The sequence below is a fragment of the Macrotis lagotis genome, chromosome X (genome assembly GCF_037893015.1).
Source record: "Macrotis lagotis isolate mMagLag1 chromosome X, bilby.v1.9.chrom.fasta, whole genome shotgun sequence".
In the NCBI taxonomy this organism is placed as follows: Eukaryota; Metazoa; Chordata; class Mammalia; order Peramelemorphia; family Peramelidae; genus Macrotis; species Macrotis lagotis.
Window position 1 is genome coordinate 220,866,820 of NC_133666.1, and position 13,248 is coordinate 220,880,067.

Below are 13,248 nucleotides of genomic sequence, written 5' to 3' on the forward strand. Positions count from 1 at the left end.
GACTGAAATGTTGGTTGAAACTTTGAGAGATAATCAATTATACAGTTTGCCTTGAATGCAACTTAATTCTGGTTCTTGATATAACCATGGTAGACACTTCAACCAATATGAAGTGTGAGCTGCTGCCAAAGGGGACTCATAGGGAAAAGCAAAATCTTTTCCAGAGTAGTGAATGTCTCACAACCATACTAGCTTCTGGGAACTACCATGTTTTTTTATGTTCAACAATGAGTTATTTACCTCCCAAAAGAAAATATGAAATATATTCATAAAATTTTGATAGATGAGTTTTTCATAAACATTTACTGACCACAATGAATTATAACTTACCCTGATGAATGAGTTAATAACTTTTCCTTTTAAAGATTTTAAATTTTTATTTATATCTGTTGAGTTTACATATTTTTTTTCTGAATAAATCCCTCTTCTTCCTCTTAATCCACAAGCCGTCTCTTGAAAGAAAGAAAAAATTAAAAAGAAAGGGAAGGAAATAAAGAAAGCAGCTGAGCAAAGTCAATATTACTTTCCATAAGGAGATCCATGTGTGCTCTTGTGCAATAAAGCCATAGCTGTAATCAGTCCATAAAGTTTGAAAAGCATCCTTCTGGATGAAAATCATTTTAAGGAAGTCAATCCAAGAACCTGCCTCTATATTTATTACTATGTGTAACATGCTCCAGTCATTTCAGCATATTCATTTTTTTTCTACCAGTGTCCTGACCAAAATGCTCATGATAGTAACTATGGTTAAAATGACAGATTCCAAGGTATTGCAGAGATACCATATAAAGTATAATTCCTAGCAATTCCACATTTTAAAAAATTATGCATATATCATATTAGCCCTTCAATAGATGCAGTTTCAGATTTATCCTGTTTTAATATTTCCATATTGTATAGTTTAACAAGATTGGAGTAGTTGGAGGTCAGATGTCTTTTGCCTTTCAGATTATAGGGTACTTATAATTCTAATACTATAAAATTAAATACCAAAAAAAGAAAGCTTGAGATTATTATTATTGACTAGATTTTGCTATATGGATCATGCTAGAATGAGAGAGAGATCATATATTTATTATATATAGGTCTCTCTCTCTATATGCATACATTATATATATATATATATATATATATATACATATACTTAAGAAAAAGTTCACCATTATATTATTAATGTTGAACACTAATGTTTCTTCGGTTAATTAATTATTTTCATGGAGATAAGGTTTATTAATACACCCAGACTGGATAGGCAGTGACAATTCATGTACCTGATTCCACTACTGTTGACATGGAAGTTAAGGCTAGCTCCATTTCTGACATGTACTAAACTTGTCCATGTCCCTGTATGGACATTTGTTCAGCTTAGATCACTACATCTAAGTCTTCTGATCTCAAGATATCTGCGTGCCTCAGCCTCCCCAGGATCAGGGATTACATGGCTGGCTTAATGTTTCTTTACTGAAGGTATTCCTTCATGGAAAAAGCTCCTTGATTGGAATTAGTATGGAATCTTTCTACTGAAATTTCAACAACTTGGTATTGTCAAAAAGGGGAGAAGGAATAATTTATCCTTTATTTCCCATTTCAATTTTAAAGTATAAAGTTTGTAATTTTTCTACTCTTTTTAGGTGTTATGTACCCTCATCTCTACATCTGTATGCATCTTTTTGGCCAATGAACAAAGAAATTTTCAAATAAATATGTATAATTTACTTAGTTCAGCTGAAAAAGAGACAACTATCAGAAATTGCAATAAAAGTCACATAATGAAATAAGAATACTCGAAAATCCAAGGATTTTAGTGTGGCCCATTATTCATTCAATTCCTGGCAGCCTTTATGATTACAAATCACTTGATTGACTAACTAGACATTCTCCAAGTGAATTATGAATCAGGTTCATTTTTCCTGGTTGATAGTTGGTACATGCTGTAACTCTCCCACTTTGTGATATATCAAATTCTTGTAACAGTAATAAGAGATATAATCAACTCTTTATTTCAGGACAAATAAATTGCCTTTTCAAAAATGAAATGTGGTTGCTAACATTTTAACGGCACAATGTAATTCCTGCCTGCTCTTCTCAGGGTGGAATCCACAGTCATGACGTAGCTTTTGATTTTTACTCTGTAGAAGGATTTTCTGTTTGACACAGAACTCCCATTGACATGAGTTCTATAGAAGGCTTAGGCAGTCACTCCAGCCTAGGTTGCATAAGAAACCACATTTTCTTCCCTTTGCAGTTGGTTATGAGAATGGAAGTTGGGGGTGGGGTAGATTTTACCATTCTGATGTAGTCCTTTGCAATGAACTAGACTTTTCATTGAATACAGACTGCCTGGTAAGGTCATGATGTCCTCATCTGAAAAATGCTGAGCATTGTAACAGTCTTTAATAGGTAAGGACTCTGTCTGCCCATATCTCTAATTCTTCTGTACATGAAATTCAACCCAGGGGGTAAATTCTGCTTTCAAACACATTTAGTTTGCATTTGCTTTAATAGAAATTCTTTACATATAACCTATACTGGCAATAAGCAGAAGATTTTTTTTGCACATTATTGAAATTATTTCTCTTATCCATTCGAACAAAAGAGGAATAATGGGTGCTTAATATCATAATATTAAAAATTTGGGAATTTGGCTTCCAATTCACCCACTATCAAAGTGAAAATAGTTCCTCCACTGTATTGCTTAAATGCACAGACAATGTAGGGTTACCCCTCTCTGCCAGAGCTATTGTAGGGCCTTTCTACTAAAAAGCAACTTGGAAGCATATGGCAAAGATAAACTAATTCTGTGATCCCTTGAAGGTAAAATATATCAATGTAATGAGAGGGCTGCCTATGTGGGGACCACAGAATTGGGTCACTTCACTTTTTTCCCTCTCATAGCACATTAGAAAGAAGAATAATTAGCATTTTAGCATCCCAGAGCATTTTTTTCTTAGTTCTTTGGTTTGCTTCTGCGTATCAAAACATATTCATAAAGAGACCTTAAATTGTTTATTAATGAGTTTCATCATTTGAAAAAGGAGGTATACCTAAACAAAAGATTCTACTAAGCACAAACCACACTTAATTTAATTATAGCTGTCTATACACTAGACATAATTATATAAACACCAATACAGGCACCTTTTAGAAGCTTTGATACTTTGTTCCAATATTCTTTCTTCCTCTCGTCCCTCCCCCCACTTTAAAAGTATCTGAAGTCCTTGAATTTACCCCTTGGCCACCTTGAAATCTCATTTCTAATCCCCTAACACCCTTAATTATGTGCTCAGTAGTTCAAATTGTTATTAAACAGCTTTTATGGGATTATAATTTTTATTCCTGATTAGGCAATGAATATATATTATCAACTATTACATTCATTTAAAAATTGTGATTAAAGATTTAATCCCCCAAAGATGTTTATAACAATATAAGCTGCCCTAGTATAATTGGAATTAGGGAATTAGAAGCTTGATTTGAGGAGTGGCCAAAGGATAAATAAATTTATAAGCAATGATATTACTTTAAAGGTTTGTAACTTGATTCTATGAGATGATCATATACTTCAAACTGGACCCCCAATACTATTTGTAGACTGGTCATCAGAATAGATACTTGTGTGCATATTTATGAGTATATAATGAATATGCATTCATATATGAACACCAGTTCTGTATGTATCCTTCTCTATATTGAACAGTCAAAACATCTTTAAGTAAATTTGTATAATTCATTTAGTTCAGATAAAAAAGAGAAACTATAAGAAATGACAATAAAAGTCACAACACAAAATGAGTTAGAGTAAATATTTAGCTGCTACTCTTGGTGTATTCTGATTAATGTAAATAGCCAGATAATTTTTTGCTTGCACACTTTACAGTTTCTTCTACAAATAGTTTTTCTCCTAACATAAAATATGTGTGCATAGAATATGTGAGTATATACAAACACATGTGCATAATGAGTGTAATTCAGGTCAAATCTCCTTTTCCTCAGTTCTTTTTTTTTTTTTTGTAAGAATTAGTTGGATAATTCCCCTCAAGGTTCTATTCTATTTTACCTATGTAGAGTCAGATAAAAAGTTGGGCAAAATCATAAGTGAGTCTGGCATGCAAAATTAAGTAACAGTTAATGCACATATCCATACGTTATTGTGTGTTTATAAAGATAATATAGGGGTATGGAAAATATAAATATATGTATATATACAGGCATATATATCATTTTCCTTATAGACTATAAGCTCTTTGTAGGCAGGAACTGCTTAATTTTCATCTTTGTATCCCTAGTACCTAGTCTAATACCAGAACTAAGTTTAAATCCAATTTCAGATGCTTTACTAGTTATATGTCTCTAGGCAAGACACTTAACCTGTCTCTCCAAGATTCATTATCCATAAAATATAATAGTACCTATCTCCCAGTATTGTTGTGAAGATATAATTAGGTAGAATTTACAAAACAAAACTTAAAGTTATATCTGTAACTAAATTTCACTCTCTATTTATACATCTATAGATCTATATGTTTGTATATGTATGTGTGGTTGTGAATATGGGAGTGTGTGTATCTATTGTTCTGAGTGCTGGACCTGGAGTGAGGAAACCTGAGTTCAAATCTGGCCTCAGGCACTTACTAAGTTGTGTGATCCTGGACTAATCTTCCCCACTTGTTTGCCTCAGTTTCCTCATCTGTAACATGAACTGGAGACCACTCTAGTATGTTTGCCAAGAAAACCCCCAAATAGTGTCACAAAGAGTTGGAGTCAACTGTAATGATTCAATAACATTTTCCTGTGGTTCTGTGAAAAGAACTAGTCATAGGGTTTGGATATGAAGGAGAAGAAAAATGGAGGTAGATTCAAAGACTGCAAGACAAAAAAACTCCATTTGCATTGTTTGGACTGAATGAATAATGGCAAAATCTTCACTCTACTGTTCCTTGTACCTATTCAGGAACACTCAGGAGAGGGAACGAATGGCTTGTTAGCTTCTATGCAAAAATGTAGTTTGGAAAGATAAGTGAGAAAAGGGGGTAGATTACATGGAGTTGGCATGAAATTTAAAAGGAAAGGACTAAGAAAGAGTTTCCTGGTATTTGTTTTTCTAGATAAGTGTTAAAGATATATAGTAAAAACTAAATCTGTCAAAAGGAATGTGTAATCTATACCCTAACTGCTGACTTAATCCTCCTTTGAGTTTCTGATAGACAACAGAACTTGGTATTTCTGAAACAGCATTCAAAAAAATCTCATGCACATAAATTTTTATACCTTAATTTATTGCATGCATATACGAATTTACATAAGCCCTGTTAGGTTCAACTTTCAGGACAATGTCTACACTGGCAAAATGAAGTAGAGAATCAAGCAATCCGATGAGTTTAATTATTATAGATAAACAATTTGGTCAATTCAGGTCAAACCCTATCTTTTCAGTTCTTTTTTCAAGAATTATCTGGATTATCTCCTTAAGTATCTAGTTCATTTTGTAGATACAGTCTAAAACTTGGGAAATTGGAGGAATCACAGTCTCAGGACCCTTACTTGGTTTATGATATAATCTAATAGTATATTTCTGCACTAGAATTCCCTCGTGCTGATAGCACACAGTATACATTGTTTTCTGAGGTAGTAAGGAGATATGATGAGATTTTGTTGTGTTTAATTCTGGGGAAGGATTACATTATTCATAGAGTGATTAAAGGGCAATGAATGGTGAAAATAAGGGAATTTCTGGCAAGAATCAGCCATTTGTTGTTTTGAATATAAATGAAAGCAATGAAACAAAATGCAATAGCATTATATATATATACACTATATATGTGTATTATATATGTTTATGTATAAGTATATATATTATATATGTATATTTGAAAAGGGTCTAAACTTCCATCTTTGGAGAAGATCCATTGTAGAACCTCCTTTCACTTATGCAGACTGGTAATTCATTTTCAATGTCTTTGAGAGTTTCCTAGGACACTAAGAGTTAAATGATTTTCATATTTATAATCTAGTGTGGTGGATCACTTACTGTACCTGAAGTCAAGAAGACCCAGGTTCAAATCCTCCTCAGACATTCACTAGATTGTGACTCTGGACAAGTCTCTTAATATCTTAGTGCCTTATTTTCCATATCTGCAAGTCTCTCTTGCCTCTAAAGTGTTTGAAGCTCTAGATTTTTGATCTTATGAGTATATCATGAACTAAATCCCATCTCACTGATTCCAAAGTTAGCTTTCTATCCCTTAATGTTTCATCTGTTCTTTGACTTGCTATATTGAGTTATGTTTTGATGTAATGGTTTAAGGTCATTCATTTCCCTTGCTATCAGTTATAAATGATAATGTTCTTTCTCCTCCTGAGATTTACTTTGTATATTCTTTTTACTTATTTATCAATATTCCTGTTGCATCTCCCCTCCCTCCTCAACTCTGATGATTATGCCAGCACATCATGCACTTATACTTAAAGCCTTTGCAGCTTGATAGAAACTGTGGGAATTTGTGATCTTTAGAAATTCCATTGTTATCTTTTCTCTATGTCATGATAAGGGAGAAAATGTTCAAGCACATTCATATTGTGCTTATATGAATTAACAAGTGCCTATTGGGCTAGGTAAGAGTGACCTTTTTTTGGTTTAATCATTTCACATGTCCAAATCTTCAAGACTCCATTTGGAATTTTCTTGGTTTGCCATTTCCTTCAGTTTATTTTACAGATGAGAAAATTTAGGCAAACAGGGTTAAATGACTTTCCCAGAGTCACATAGCTAGTAAGTGTCTGAGACCAGATATGAATTCAAGAAGAAGAAGAATCTTCCTGACTCTAGATGCAGAATTCTGTCTGCTGTGCCAACCAGGTGCCCAAAGATTGAACTACCAGAAAAAAACATTTCCTTAAGATCTCAACACAAAGCTAAATTTCTAGGGTCAGTAGGTCACTATTGTCCTCTCACTTTGAAAAGAAAAAAAGAGTACATATTATTTTTCAGTGCACTAGGCAAATTGCCTAATTACCCTTTTTATAGGAGCAAAACATGATAATTACATTAATTGCAGTAATTCCAAAATTATGGTTTTTAAAATATTCTTCTTCAATGAAAAACTTCATATTGCTATCATTTGCTTCACTACAGAATTCCCTGAGAATAAGCTTGAGAAATTCTCTTTTACTTAATTGTTATGGATATATACATACAACTCCAATATGTGAAGCTAAATCTAACATCAGAACACACAACTTCCACTGGCTCCCTCAGGGTAATTCTTATATTTATCCTACTTCCTCCCTTGTGAATCATTCCTTGGCCTCCCATTTCCTGGGAGCAGAGAACTAACATTTCACCAATGATAAAGAGGCAGCATTATAATAGTGGACAAAGAATTATTTCTGGTGTCAGAGAACTAGGTTCTGAGCCTCAGTTTCCTCATCTTCAAATGAAATAGTTGAATTAGATTTTTCAAAAGTTCCTTCTAGCTCCAAATCTAGAATCCTATCAAGATTCCTCTTTGGTCTCTATTCTTAGAGTCAGCAACTATGTGGTACAGTGGATAGTGTACTGGCCCTGAAGTTAGGAAGATTCACTTTTCTGAGCTCAGATCTGGTCTTGGATACTTACTAGCTGTGTGACTCCTTGTTTACCTTAGTTTCCTCATTTGTAAAATGAACTGGAGAAGGAAATGACAAATTACTCCAGTATCTTTGCCAAGAACCGCCCCCCCAAAAAATGGGTCACATAGAGTTGGACATAATTGAAAAAACTGAACAGCAGTAACTACTTAGAATCAGATACCCAGTCTCTTTTCTTTGTTCAAGGATCAGTCCTTTTAAAGGATGCCCTGGTTCTTCAGGTTCATTATTTCCTTGAACCTCCTGATCATTGACAACTATGAAAATAATATTGTATCTGGAAAGAAAGAAGAAAAAACTGTTTATTAACTCAGGTTGCTTGATAACATAAAATACTAGAATGGGATAAGTGCCTATATATTTATAGAGGGAGAGATATTGCCAATGAAAGATAGAATCGTTAGAATCATATTACAAATTTAAGACTCTTCCCACTCTTCCTCCAACTTACCTTTTAAACTTAATATCATAGTAATCCTCTTTATATATATATATATATATATATGTATATATATATATATATATATATATATATATATATATATATATATATATATATATATATATATATAAAGATATTGCTGAACTGGACCACTAGCTATTCTCTCAACTTAATAATCCATCTCTTGCCTCTGGGTCTTCCTTTATGGATGGAATATACTCTCTCCTCATACCTATCTTTCATTGTCCTTATCTTTCTTAAGAGTTAAGTTCAGGTACTATTCCCTTCCATTAAGCTCCCTGATGATCCCTTATCTTCAGTTTTCAAAAATTTTTCATTTTTCCTCAAAAAAAATAAATTTGCTATTTATTTTTAAAATCCAAATAAAAAAAAATTGAATTCTCCCCACCTAGTGAGAGGACAAGAAATATGTATCAATTATACATATGAAATTCTATAAAACATAATTTAATATGAGCCATGTTGCAAAAAAAAGAAAAAAAAAGTGAAAAAAAATTATACTTCAATCTGTACTTAAACTTCATCAATTCTTTCTCTATGGACATGGGTAGTAGTTTTCATCATAAATTCTTCAGAACTGTCTTGGATCATTGTAGGGATCAGAATAGATAAGTCAGTCATAACTGTACAATATTGCTATTACTATGTACAATGTTCTCTTGTTTCTGCTCATTTCACTTTGCATCAGTTCATATAACTCTTCTCAGACTTTTCTGAAACTATATTGCTTATCATTTCTTATAGCATGATTATATTCTTTCACCATCATATTCCACAACTTAGCCATTCCCAAATGAGAATTTTCATTTTTCTTAAAAAAATAGTTTTATTGAACTTGAAAAACATCAACAAAATGAATATTTATGTATATATATGTATATGAACAGAAAAAGAAGATTCTCTATGTAACCATAACTATCTCTTACATATAGCTATTTTAAGAAAAAAAGCATATAGAAAATTCATTAGTTCCTAAGCCATTATATTGATCCATATCTCCCTTTAATTTTTCTTCTGCTCTCTTCTGTATATTTTGAAAAAAAAAACCCTTCATTGATGCCCTTTTCTTTCTTTTCTTCTTTGGCATCACTGCCACTAGCTCCCTCCTCTCCTATTCTTTGATACAATAAAGACTTTTGCTATCTCTATTTTGATATATATCCCTTTCCTTAGTTTTTAATGATCTTTCCCTCTTCAAATTTTATTTTACTTTATTTTATTGCACTGTACATACATTCTATTTTCCATATAGAATCTAAGCTCTTCAAGGGAAAATATTGTTTTATTTTTGTCTTTGTATTCCAAGTTCTTAGCATAGTGCTTTGAAACTGAATAGTCATATTGGGAAGGAATAAGAGAAGGGGGTATACAAATCATTCACAGACCATATTCCAGAGATTCACTTTCAGTAAAGTAGATTAAGATATTAATGTTTCAGAGGGAGGGAACTAGCACTTGTGTACATTTGGAAATGTTTAATGCAGAGGATTGTGTCTAAACTTCATATTAAAGAAAAAGGATATACTTTATGAGGAGTAGTTAAGGAGGGAGTGCATGTGGTATTATGGCCTTTGCAAAGGCCCAGAGATAGAAGATGAAATGTTTGCATGTGAGAAACAGAGGAAAAGCTGTTTTGGTCAAATCAAACAGCAGCAGTGGCTATAATGTCCAGTGAGGCTTGAAAGGTAGGTTGAGGTCAGATTATATAGGATTTTCAGAGCTAAACAGAGGAGATTATATTTTATTCTATAGTAATAGGAAGTCACTGGAATTGATTGAGTAGGGGAGTCTCATGGACAGATCTTTGCTTAAAGAAAATTATGTTGGTAAGGGTATATAGAATGAATTAGAGCAGAGAGAGAGAGACTCAAGGATGGGAGACCAACTAGGAGGCTCTTGCACTAATATATATTAGAGGCTCTAAGGGATTGAACCAAGATGGTAGCTGTGTGAATGGAGGGAAAGGGGTCAGATGTGAGCTATTTTGTGAAAGTAGAAACAAGAATTGTCAACTGATTGGATATGTAGTGAGAGAATGATCACCAGCAAAGGATATCGAAAGTAGAAATTTTTTTCCTTAAACACATCCATTTCCAAATTTTCATATTTCCGTTGAGGGCACCACTATCCTTTCACTCTCCCAGGTTCACATCTCAGAATTGTTCACAAAATCACACAGACAAAAAGTTTGTCATTTTCACCTCCAAAGTTTCTACCTACATCTCTCCTTTTCTTTCTACCCACTGTGCTACTACTTATTTTTAAACCATTATCAACTTTCTCCTGGACTATTGCTCTCTAATTGACTTCCTTTCCCTGTCTTTCCCTACTCCAATACACCATCTTTACATTTACAAAAGATATTTTTCTTAAGGATACATCTGATTGTGTCACTCCCTTCCCTACTCAATCAATTCCACATTCCTTTGACCTCTAGGATCAAATATCCTTTGTTTGACAACCTGGAACTAACTCTGTCCTTCTAGACTTATAATACACTCCATCTGACCTTTTTAGTATTCCTGATAAATGGTAAATGATCCTCCAAATGATATATGCCATGCCTGGAATGCACATCTTCCTTATCTCCTCTTAGAATCCATTATCTTCAGTACTGAATGCAAGTACATTTCCCCTCCCTCTCATTTCACACTGATTGTTTCTTTGATACTACTAATCCTGGGTATAGTTTGTAACATTTGACCTATGCTCTAAAATTCCTTTTTTTGGCTCTGGTAAGTAAATGCAATATGAGATTTAATTAAGAAAACCATAGAATCCAGGACTAGAGAGTTGATAGTCCTGGTAATACTCTTCCCTAATCAGAATATATTCAGAGTATGGTGTTCAGTTCTGGAAACCACATCTTAAGATGGGCACTGAAAAGTTAGAGGATGTCCAGGATATTGAAGAATCTCAAGATCATGCCATCCGATTATAAGCTAAAGAAACTAGTTATGTTTAGCCTAGAGAGGAGAAGTCTTAGGAGAGACCTTTGTTTGTTTTTGTTTTTTTAGTATTTTGCAAGGCAATGGGGTTAAGTGACTTGCCCAAGGAATTATTAAGTGTTTGAGGCCAGATTTGAACTTAGGTACTCCTGACTCCAGGGCCGGTGCTCTATCCACTGCACCACTAGCTGCCCCTTAGGAGAGACCTTTGAAAGGTTGTCATGCTGAAGTGGAGTCAGGCTTATTTTGCTTCCTCATACAGGGAGTAACATGAAGCAACTGTGACCAGCAATAATGATAGTTAATATTTATAAAGTGCTTATTAAGCATTGTATTAAGTACTTTGCAATTATTGGGAGGTAAGTGATATTATTTTCATTTAACAGATGAAGGAACAGAGGCAAACAGAGGTTAGATGACTTTCCAGAGTCACATAGCTAGTAAGTGTCCAAGACTAGATCTGAACTCAGGTCTTTCTGGCTCCAAGAGGAACACTTGATCCACTCTTTCACCTACCTGCAATGGATTCCCGTTTGCCTTGCAAAAACCTAAAAAAAAATAATGTCTATATAGTTCTGTCAACTTAATTAATTGTTTATCTTTATTACTTGCTCTATAATTTCTCTTTGACTTTAGTCTCATTGATTCTTGGAAACTTATTTTTCAGATAAAGAAATCATCCTCATTTCTAGTCTTCATCTTGACAAAATATTTCAGTGGACCAGGCTGAAGGCTCAGTGGTGGTAAGAAAATATTTTCAGGACAGATAAATGATTGGCATATTTTTCTTCTCAGAATAATTTTTCCCTCTGAGGCCAGTATTATTTAATGTAGTGATTTTTTTTCTGTCTCTGTTGCCCAATTCTCTAGTAAAGCATCAATATTTGATACATTTAACCAATCCTGAGAGATAGAATGATGAAGTTGAAATAGAGCCAGTTTCAGAATCAGGAAAGCTTTAGTTCAAATTTTGCTTCTCACACATCTTGGCTATGTGACCCTGGGCAAGTTGCTTAATTCTTTGGTACTCTAATTAATTCTTCACTGAGATTATAAATTTCAGAAAAGGTACTATCCTGCATTTACTGAGAAAGTTTCTCTCTGGGATCACCCACTACCAAAGAAATGTTATTCCTTAACCTATGTTGTAATCCTGGTAAAACATTTTCGGAGTTCCACAGATATGCCAAGAGTACATTTCATAGTAAATGTGTCTCAAAAGAAATTTTATGTTTTGAACAGATTTTATTGCCCTCTTACAGGAAATTCCATCCTTTAAAAGTAAAAAGTTCAGCTTAATTTTTGGATAAAATCATTCACAAGGACATTTATCTCTACTTGAGTTGTTAAATGAAGACTTAGAGACAGAAAGTTAACTTCAAATAGGGATTGCCCCTTTCTCTTCTCTAACTTTGTATTTTTGTATAATCTGAATCTTCAGAGTTATCTTCATTCAATTCTGTGTTTCTGAATCTATTTGCTAGGCAATTGCCAAAGGTGGAAATCTGTGAAAGGACTTTTTATTTTTTTTCTAAATTATATGACAAAATCTCTGTATGCCACCATTTAATAGTGAAACACAATGATTATACCATTAGTGAGGGACCCAAATCTTATTCTTGTCATCTAACTTATAACTAAAATAGATTCACATGATTTCTCAATTAGTGGAGTGAAGTTTTTTTTTTAGTTGTTGTTTTTTAGATTTTTGCAAGTCAATGGGGTTAAGTGGCTTGCCCAAGGCTACACAGCTAGGTAATTATTAAATGTTTGAGTTTAGATTTGAACTCAGGTCCTCCTGACTCCAGGGCTGGTGCTCTATCCACTGCGCCACCTAGTCACCTCCTATGGAGTGAAGTTTTATCTCTGAGATTTAAAAGTTATTTTATAACATAACTAACAATGATTACTTTGAATAATTTTCACACTTATGAGTCGTACTGAGAATTTAAGTAAAAAGTACCAACACATACAGAATACAGGGCACTTGAGAAAAAGATTAGAAACAATAATGATGTTTATCAAAATGACACCCTACACACAATTGACAGAACAACTGTTACATAATGAAAGTTTCACTACATGATCGAACACTCATGAACATGTTTTAGCCTGCTCTATAACACAATGAATAAACTGGGACCTAGTCATTAGCCACCTAGTGACTTCTCATTTTATCTCCCTCTAGCCTTTCCTGAGTCAAACTACACT

At 33.5% G+C, this 13,248-nt stretch overlaps 1 long non-coding RNA gene across 7 annotated transcripts in view; it reads left to right on the top strand.

Annotated features, from left to right (window-relative positions):
• LOC141502508 (uncharacterized) overlaps nucleotides 1-13,248 on the top strand; it is a 93,457-nt gene that overhangs the window by 31,685 nt on the left and 48,524 nt on the right. For all 7 annotated transcript variants that reach the window (XR_012472564.1, XR_012472560.1, XR_012472565.1 and 4 more), the window contains one exon: nucleotides 11,705-11,780. This is a non-coding gene — a long non-coding RNA (uncharacterized LOC141502508). The remainder of the gene's footprint in view (nucleotides 1-11,704; nucleotides 11,781-13,248) is intronic.